Here is an 8,414-nt window from a genome sequence, read left to right as displayed (position 1 = left end):
CGAAATGAAAGAAATACAGAGCGGCGAAATAACGTCAAGGAAAAGGAGCCGATAAGAAAAAAAAAAAAAAGAAGGAACAAATCCAGCGGCGGCGAAGCGCATCGTGTCCTTACATTTTTTTATTCCCCTCTCGTCTTGTCTTCTCCCACTTTCTCCCTCGCTGCGCTTGCTCCAGCCCCCCACCGGGCAACCCGCCCCTCCTGTGACGTCGCGTGGCAGGCGGGCAGCCATTGGCCGATCACCGCCCTCTATAAGACGCAGCCACGCGCCGCGGCTGTCCGTTCGATCAGACAAGCCGCAGACGCCGTCGCGTCGTTGCGTCCCAGCGAAGGACTGTGCGTGCTGCGGGTCTTCTCTACGGCGGCGTGTGGATCAGCGGGCGGGGGGAACGCGCGTGCCCCTCCGCTTCACTTCGGACGTCCCAAACGCGGAAACGGACTCCCACGAAGCCCCAGCACACCCAAGTGCGCGCATGCGCCCAGTCGCCGGCATACTGGTGGTGTGGCAGGACTACTTGGATTTGTCATCGCTTTTGGAACCGGTGCGCCGTGGCTTCGGATATTGACGGCGCCGCTTGCTCGTTGCGTTCTATGCTTGGGCTCTACCGTGCGCCGGCGATCGCAGTGAAAACGTGGGGATTCTTAATCAACGACCGCTCTGCCCTGGACTGACTCTGATCGACTTCCCCTGCTAAAGGACTGTTTTTATAGATTTTTGGCTTGGATAAAACAAGGATTGGGGGCTGACCGGGGCACCTCAGCAGTCTGCCGCGTTGGCAGCGGGAACAGCTGTCTCACTGGTGAGTGCAGGGTTCACCTTCGACGATTGTACTGTAGACATTTTGTCGAACGTTCCCGGGCGCACTAAGCAGCCGCTCTGCCATAGGATGCACTAGTTTGCATTCATACACTAAAAAAAAAAAAACGCCAACATGCACATGTCATATTCGATGAGCGCAATTCGTACCTACAACAATCTTTCCTTGCTTTGTTCAAAACCGCGCGGCTCAGTTCAGCGTTCTTGCATTTGACTCCACTAAATCATGGTTGCAATGTGTATTTCACGCGAGGATCCTGAGTGTTATAAGGTCACCCCGTGATGCGAACTATTCTGCTACGGTAGCAAATCTCTTCTCCGCCTCAGTGCAGTCTCTGTGTCTTACATCCCTGTTCAACGAGAAACACGAAGCTATAAACTCGGCACACATCTGATGCCATTCGGAATTCTTGCAGATCGCTCGTCCCGATGCGCAGCGTTAGCTAACTCTAGCTGCCTAATGAAGTCTCAAAGTGTGCCGATCTCTACCGTCAAAGCCTAGGCGTGTCCATTCGTTACCGCAGGAAAAAAAGTAGCCTTATTGCGCTTGCGAAGAAAAGTGCCAGAGGCTAACTCGTATCGCTTGATATAGCACCTTTTCCGTTCTTCGATACCGTCTGTCCCTCTGGGTGCGAAACCCTTCAGATAGACCGCTCTTTATACGACGTGCTAATACTTAAAATCAAATGTCTTGACCACTGAGAGCACATGTGCTCGCGAACTTACGTGCGCCAACTAATACACGCTCGTTTGGCACAAAAGTTCCTCGGCTTGTATTGCTGCGTTTGGTCAAAATTTCTCCGAAGATGACAAACCTTTCGGGTCTTAAATGCTTCACCGAGAAACGTCGTAGTCAAGGACTATTCTCTTCCCGAATATTGTTTCTGCTTTCTTTCCGTCGCATTCAGTAACACTTTTTTTAGAGGCAGTTGAAGTTCCTTCGGTCTCGGCCCAAAACAAAAAAATAATTGCGAAGCCAGCTGTGACTTTTGCAATTACCTTTTGCACCCTGGACAGCAAGAACTGCACACGAGCTCTATACGCCCTTCTCGACTGCACCACAAGACGGGATGCTCTCGCCAATGGACACATAAACGCTGAAGATTTAGACGTATGCGCACGAAGTACAGAATTTGTTCCAACTGATGCACTGAGAGAAATCTTTCAAGCGGAATTCCCCTTGTCCCCTGAAAGTTTCCTCCATGGATAAGTGGAAAAAAAATGAATCACGAACAACACAATCTCGAGGCAAGGTAAAGAAATGCATTTTCGAAGCCGGGTGTAATGTGCACTCGGCTTCGAGATGCAGATTGAACAGAAGTTCAGGACCCAAATGTCGGACAGCGTCCCCTTAAATTCTCGTAAGCTGTTTTGCGGCACAGCGATGCGGACGTGACTATTTTCGCTGTACCGCAATGCTTTCATTGAGATGAGTGTTTAGTTGCCCGCTGATTCGTTAATTTGGAGTAGCTTTTCTGCGCGCAATGCATTGTGCTGTTAGGCGCCGACCGGAGAGTGCCGCCACTTGGGCTAGTTGGATTTAACCTGACCGCTTGTGTACGAACAGAAAAAGACTAGCCTGCAGTGGGTAAATTTTCTGGGACGCAATACAGCCACCGTGCCTCTTGCAAAGGTTCTGGCAGCCATTACGCGTTCACGCTGTACCTCGCCCCAATAGCTATTCAGCAGTTAAGGGCGTGCTTCCACTGTTGAAAAGTTAACTGCAGAAAGTCTGGTTTTCGAGTGAGGGTTAGCGAAGGCTCCACATTGTGAGCCTGAACAGACTAAATGGGGCTAGTCACCTTGGGACTAACTGCGTTGCCACCACGATTAGCCTCTCAAAGAGCAAGCATTGCTCCATTAGAGACTCTCTGCAAAGCCCTCTACACGCGGACTAACCGTTTCATAGAAGGATTAAGCGCTAAATTTAACCGAAGTTTACCTGACTTTTCTGTTTGAATGCCCGTGTCATGCTTTCGGAACGGCATGCCGGACATATAGACGCATTCGCAAAAGTTTCGTGTGGCGAGCTATATTTCACAGAAACAATCGGGTCTGTAGGACGCATATACGGATTTCTTAGAGTGGATAATCACAACACACGAATTTACTTGCAGGCACTTCTAGCATTAGAGCCATGTATATATTGTATTTCATATAGGCCATCGTCCACATGGTTCATCTTTTTCGTGACTTTGGTGTTATATTACCCGACTGGCAAAAAGGCTCAAGCCGCAACAGGGTAAAGGGCCACTCCACTGCTCCAGCAATGTGTGAACATCACGGGAGTCCCTCTACACTTAATTCAACATGTTGCGTGCCCATAGTTGGCGATGCATGGCTTCTATAGAACAATAACTCAGGCTACTTACTTCAGGAAAGTGCACAAACAGACAGGACAGCAGCCGTCATGTCTGTCTGTGTGCTGGTCTGTATCAAGTAGCGCTGAATTACTTTTCTAGAAGCAATCCTTACCGATGATTAGTTGCAACAAGCTCCCAGGATCCGCACGTTTGTACTGGCCCACCAACGTCTAAGTGGCACTGCAACATCCTACAGCGCTGCCACTCAGCCTTAAACACCTTAAGCGCCATGCGCAGCTAGAAAATCGATTTTTGATCACTTCCCAACATTGAGGTGCCGTTAAAGTATAGGGAATGAGTTATGCATTTAACGCCACAGCGCGTAGCCGCCGCGGTGGCTGAGTGGTTATGGCGCTCGGCTGCCGGCCCGAAAGACGCGGGTTTGATCCCGGTCTCGGTGGTAGAATTTCGATGGAGGCGAAATTCAAGAGGCCCGTGTGCTGTGCGATGTCAGTGCACGTCAAAGAACCCCAGGTGGTCGAAATTCCCGGAGCCGTTCACTACGGCGTCTCTCATAGCCTGAGTCGCTTTGGGACGTTAAACCCCCATAAACCATAACGCCACAGCGCGAACTTCTTTGCGCGCGAGTGTCTTGACCGAGCGCGGCTATGCATAGACGGTCCGGAAAAGCATTGTCTGCTGCTGGAGGTTCGTTGTCTCGCGAAATTATCGCCTCAGGAAGTAATTAGCACCAGGAATGGAGCGAACGAAATTGATAACGATGCCCTGGCTCAACCAAGGTGAACCACTCTCCACGGGTGTGCGCAATACAGGCACGAGCCGAGGCGCGCTGCAGCGGGGCCAAGAGGAAGTGTCGGAAGCATGGCGCCCGATCAATCTCTGTGTTCACAGGTCGCAATTAACAGATGGGGTGCACGAGGTGGCCTGCTCTTCGGTGCGCGCCCTAACCAGTAATCTGTTCTAACACGCTGGGTTTGCACTCCTCTTGGCTGCGAGACATGCGTGACGAAAGTTGACGCGCACAAGTGTGCCAAGTGCGAATGGCTGTAAACCTGCCGCGTTTGGCAGCCGACTGCCCGGAGAGAGCGTCGCGCCACGCACCTCCTCTTGCGAGGCCTTATTCGCAAAGAGTCACTCGCACAAGGCGAGACAAGTATGCATAGACCCGCGCAAGTCCCGCACGTGATTTCTCTTGCACGGTTTCGCGGGTATCACAGAAACGCCTCAACTACGTGGACCGTAGATCATGTTTGCCTCGTGAAACACATGTTGAGTTTTAAAATATGGCAGAGAATTTTCACCTAAATTCTATAAACGTACGGAAGCAGACTTGCTTGGATGATAACGATGAAGATTAAAAGAGAGAATTCTCAGTCTTCACGCTGCAGATGGAAGTTGATGAAGACGACGATGCGCACTGCACAGTGCGAGATTGTGCATCAGTTCATCACGAGGCGTCAAGGGCTGCGGCGGAAGCCACTGTTTTGCGCCATGTGATCCATTTATTATGATGGGACTGTTCAGTCCCTGTGAGAGCCTTATGATGGACCACCACGCCGAAGTACGCTTTGGCGCGGGGAGTATGTGCTGCCCTGGAAGACCAACCTCATAATTTTGATGTTTGGGAATGTGGGGATGTGCGGGGCTACGGTGGTCTCGTATTACACAGGCCGGTGTTTGAAATAAAAGGGTAATTACTCGTTGACATCCTTTATTTCAAGTCTACTCCACCTTGGGGGATTCCCCTAAACATTTGACCAACCTCGTGCTCTGTGGCATAAACATACTGTTTTTCATTTTCGGCACTATTTCCATGCAATAAACAAAAAAAACTGCGGCAATAGCCTTGCGCTCTCATGCACTGTCCAGCGAAGCTAATCTGTTCGCGCTGCCGCGGGTTCGAATTCCAGGTGTGGCAATATCTGTTTGAATTACTTTTATTTACTTGGCGCAAATCCACAAACATCGCAAGATCTTGCTCGGAGTTTGCACGTCTGTGCTTTCGCACTTACATCGCCTGTGCGTGAACCCCGTATGGGGGTGTAAACGCTTAGCAAGTATTTTTTTTATTCCCACCGAGAAACTAAAACCAGTACATGTTTTGAGCGGGGCTCTCTTCAAATGCGTAACATAAGATGTCACCGCACATACACTGTATTGGCGCTCTTTACATGTTCTCTCTCTCTCAGACCAAAATTCATGAAGGTGGCATGACAACAGGGGCTTTTTTTTAGCTTATTTTTCAAACGTGCTTCTGCCTCCTCTTTTCGAAGACGGCTGCCTTCGCGGTTGCATCCGTGCACTCTCCCTGGTTCCGCCATTTGCGAAGGGAAGGACACGAGGATTGGAGCCACAGGGCGCTCAAGTCCTGCCCGCGTCTTTTGCCTCTGTTTGAGCATCGCTTCTAAAATCTGCAAGACACACCTGCCGACATCTAGCGCCAACGTCTGCCCCGCTACCGTACCGACTTTGCCTTATTCATTCTAAACGTCTGGTCGGTGCTTGCCAGCGAAGGAGGATGAAAGAGTAAGGCACCTGCCAGGAACGAACGAAGTGGTCGCCTGTACTCGTGCACCCCGGTTCTCAGTGCCCCTCTCGCGTGTACAGGCGTAGCGGACGCGCCGCTTCATGCTGCATTCCGCACGCACGAAGCGGCCTTCTTCCGTTGACACGCACAGGTGGCGCGCAGTCGAGGAGGACGATGTGGCGTCGCTCCGAGCGCCACAAAAAGACAGAACGGGGCACGCAGCGCTCGCTCGACGTTAAGCGCTTTGCCGCCGAGTGTACTACGTCGTGGAGTACCCGCTGCACACGGTCGGACTACGCTTTGGAAGATGAAGCCCCGACTCGGAATACGCGTCCTTGGCCACCGCGAGCGGAGCGCCGTCCGCGACGGCGAAGCAGCGCGCGCTGTGCTCGCCGTATGCACACCATGCGTGTGCTCGACGGCAGTCGATCATTTTTCTCCGCGTCTATTACGCGAGCCGTCGGAAGAAGTTTCGCCACGCGCGGCACGCAGTGGCAGCGCGGCAGAGACCACGCAAGAAGAAAAGAACCTCCATGCGAAAACGGAATGAAACAAAGCGCACTAATGCCCCATAAATCTCCCGCCCGCAAACGGTTCATTTCCCAGAGGCTTCGCAAGCGACCGCCACTGCAACGCGTCACGAGCAACGCTGCTCGCATGCATTTGAAGAAGATGAAAAGTGGGAAGGATGGAGCGGCGCCGGTGTGCGAGTCGTTTGGCGCGCGTGCTCGACCACGCTAGGCCTAGATTTAGGCCTAGCTAGCGAGGCCTCGGGGCTTGAGGCCTAGCTAGGGACGGACGACGCGCGCGTCCTCTATTCAAGTTTTTTTTTATTCGCGCGTGCTAGTTCGCGCGCAATTATAAGCGCCGGTATGAGAGGAGCGCGGAAACGACTTCCGCGTATGCTCGTGCCAGGAAGGCCTAGCTTACGGGAGGGGCCGAGAGGGAAGTCCGCATGCAAGCGGCTGGCATTTCACCTGGATTATGAGCCTCGAGCGCTCAGGCTGGGTATATAGGCGAAAAAAGTGTGAGACTCGCACACTGCTATGGGCGTGCAATGCGTTCTTCGATGGAAGAGATAGTGGTCATTGGTGTCGTGGAAATTAGTCCACTGGCTTATAGACACCTCCTCACGACTTATTTCTGCAATATTATTTTTTCGTCATCTTTTTTCTCTTTTAAGGCCAATGCATATTTTGTTGTGGAGCGTCAGTTCTTTCAAGATGCAAAGGAAGACAAATTAACGGTAAAGCGTTGCATTTGTTGAGTGGTATGGTTAAAATGAATGCCAGAATTTCCCGACCGTTTTGTCATGGCGCCTTGAGGTCGTAAATGTGCGGAGAGGACAGGAAAACTATATAGTTTCCAAATCGGCTCCAGCTACATGTTACCAAACTGGCGGTTTTTTTTTTAATTTGTCGGAGAAGTTGTACCAATACACTCGCAGCATGCAGCGATAAATTTTGGGCCAGATGAGGCGAATCTCTTCTTTTCGTGATAGTCGAATGGTCTGAACAGCAGGGAAATACGATGACTAGACAGAAAGTACTTAACGTGTTAAAACGTGTAAGTTTTCGACATGAGAGCTGGAGAAATCGTTCGGTTAATTACAACTGTCATGCTAACATGCATGGAGACCTTGCATTTTGAGAGGAACTATTTGAACACATCCGCGGAGTGCTGGCAAAGCCATGCCTCTGATAAGCGGCATGGAAAGGCTGCTTTGGCCATTTCGCGTTGGTTTTATCGGTTTTCTGCATATCTTCCTGCAGTGGGTGCTGTGGCCACATGACACTAATATATCTGGTCTCCTCTAATGGTCCTCTCAACGCTCTCAAGTGCTATGGACAGAAATTGTACTGGCAGCGACCAAAACCGCCTCTTTACGCCTACTGAAGACGAGGCTTCTCCGACAAAGCTCTTGTCTGGCTAGCTGATCCATGTCGTCACCTTATTATACACTCTGGCAGTCGTTCGCTCCCATATGTGTTTGTCGTTTTTTACACCGATTGATATGGCAATGTTTCTGTGCGCCGCGCACGCGGAATATAAAGAATACACGTAGTTCATATGATCTAAATAATACACGCAGCTCAATGAAAGGTGTGCACAGGCTTACTACAAGATTTCCGTACGATGTGCTCTAGGTCATACGGCGTCCATTGGTATTCCCACCTTCTCGAGTCTGTTCGTTAAGCAAGGGACTGCGCAACACTGGGGATTCAGATAAAATGAGCAAGTTCCATTATTGACCGCAATCACCACGCTTCAAGTGACATGCATGAGCGCGTGTCCAGAAAACAGTGTGGGCCCAAGACCATCCTTCATAGTGCCTCATAGTTATGAGACACCGAAATACAGAGCGTTTAAAAAGAATGAAAGAAAGCGAAATCTATGCGCATCCGCAGCTGTTATTTATGCTGTCTTTATTTTCCCTTTGGATGCGCGTGCCACTTCCCGTACTCCCGCTGTTTGTCTGCTTATGGGCGGTTCCGACGAGCGAAACATAGCAGTTCTTCGCGCACCTCAGACGTACGGAAAAATGCATATTTGCGTTTATAGATTTTCTTTGCCCACGTGGTTAAAAACATTTTGCAAGTGAGAACTTTTCCATGCACCGATACCGCGTCTGCAACATTTCTCAGTGAGGACGTTGACAAATACGTATTGGATAAATGACGAGCTCTTCTGTTCGTCGCGTTAGGAGCACAGGTTTAAGACGGGGCCATGAAACTCACAGAACAAAA

At 50.6% G+C, this 8,414-nt stretch overlaps 1 protein-coding gene across 1 annotated transcript in view; it reads left to right on the top strand.

Annotated features, from left to right (window-relative positions):
- Positions 1 to 288: 288 nt before the first annotated feature.
- LOC144133592 (uncharacterized) overlaps positions 289 to 8,414 on the top strand; it is a 28,723-nt gene continuing 20,597 nt past the window's right edge. Inside the window, exon 1 of the mRNA XM_077666789.1 lies at positions 289 to 799. The gene's annotated coding sequence lies outside the window, so the exon portion shown is untranslated. The remainder of the gene's footprint in view (positions 800 to 8,414) is intronic.

The sequence above is a fragment of the Amblyomma americanum genome, chromosome 5, assembly GCF_052857255.1.
Source record: "Amblyomma americanum isolate KBUSLIRL-KWMA chromosome 5, ASM5285725v1, whole genome shotgun sequence".
In the NCBI taxonomy this organism is placed as follows: Eukaryota; Metazoa; Arthropoda; class Arachnida; order Ixodida; family Ixodidae; genus Amblyomma; species Amblyomma americanum.
The sequence above is the reverse complement of the archived record's forward strand: the minus strand, read 5'-3'. Positions and strand labels throughout refer to the sequence as shown.